Source organism: Sycon ciliatum, chromosome 11 (genome assembly GCF_964019385.1).
Source record: "Sycon ciliatum chromosome 11, ocSycCili1.1, whole genome shotgun sequence".
In the NCBI taxonomy this organism is placed as follows: Eukaryota; Metazoa; Porifera; class Calcarea; order Leucosolenida; family Sycettidae; genus Sycon; species Sycon ciliatum.
In genome coordinates, this window is record NC_088653.1 from 8450251 (window position 1) to 8451199 (window position 949).

The window sequence follows — 949 nt, forward strand, 5'->3', positions numbered from 1 at the left end:
AGTAGTAGTAGTAGTAGTAGTAGTAGTAGTAGTAGTAGTAGTAGTAGTAGTAGTAGTAGTAGTAGTAGTAGTAGTAGTAGTAGTAGTAGTAGTAGTAGTAGTAGTAGTAGTAGTAGTAGTAGTAGTAGTAGTAGTAGTAGTAGTAGTAGTAGTAGTAGTAGTAGTAGTAGTAGTAGTAGTAGTAGTAGTAGTAGTAGTAGTAGTAGCAATGCTCAGCTGATTCCGATTGTGCCGGTTGCAGATCCGAATCCAGCATTCCATTCGGATAGATCTCCTGAGAGGCCAGGCTTTTTGGGCAGGCGGCGCCGCTCATCACCTGGCGCTGTCGGAAGGGGCGGGAGTCATGCTCCGGATGGATCGGCCTCCAGGTCTCCGGTGGCTCGTGTACCGGGACGCCGTGGTCGTAGCCGTCGTGCACTGTCGCCCCGATTGAGACCCATTGATGGCCCTGTGCGTAGCGCTTCCACTCCACCGCACGCCGGGTGTGTTGATGGTGCTGCAGCTGCTGCTGTCTCCATTGCGGCAGTGGATGTCCCCAGTGTGGATGCCAATGGTGCCTCGACCCATCAGTTCAGTGATCGTGATGGCGCTGCTGCTTCTGATGCACCTGGCACTGCAGATTCTGGTGCTGGTGGTGGTGGCGGTGGTGATCCGTGGTCGTCCGGGACGCTGAATGCCGCCGTCAGTACCATCTACGATGAGGTGGTGCATTATAGGAGGAATCTCCTTCTCGTGCCATATGGCAAGTCGGGAAAAGAGTTTGTCCTGGAGTTGGCCCGTATTGTCCGTGGATTCGCGGAGGGAGCTGGCTGGCGCCCCATGGCCTGGAAAATGGTCACCGTTGCCTGTCACTTACTGCTCCAGAAGCCTTTGGGCTCTGGCAACGGCAGTGACCTGGCCAAGGTGCTGAGGGAGCGCCTGGTGTTGTGGAGAGCTGGCCGGGTTCAGG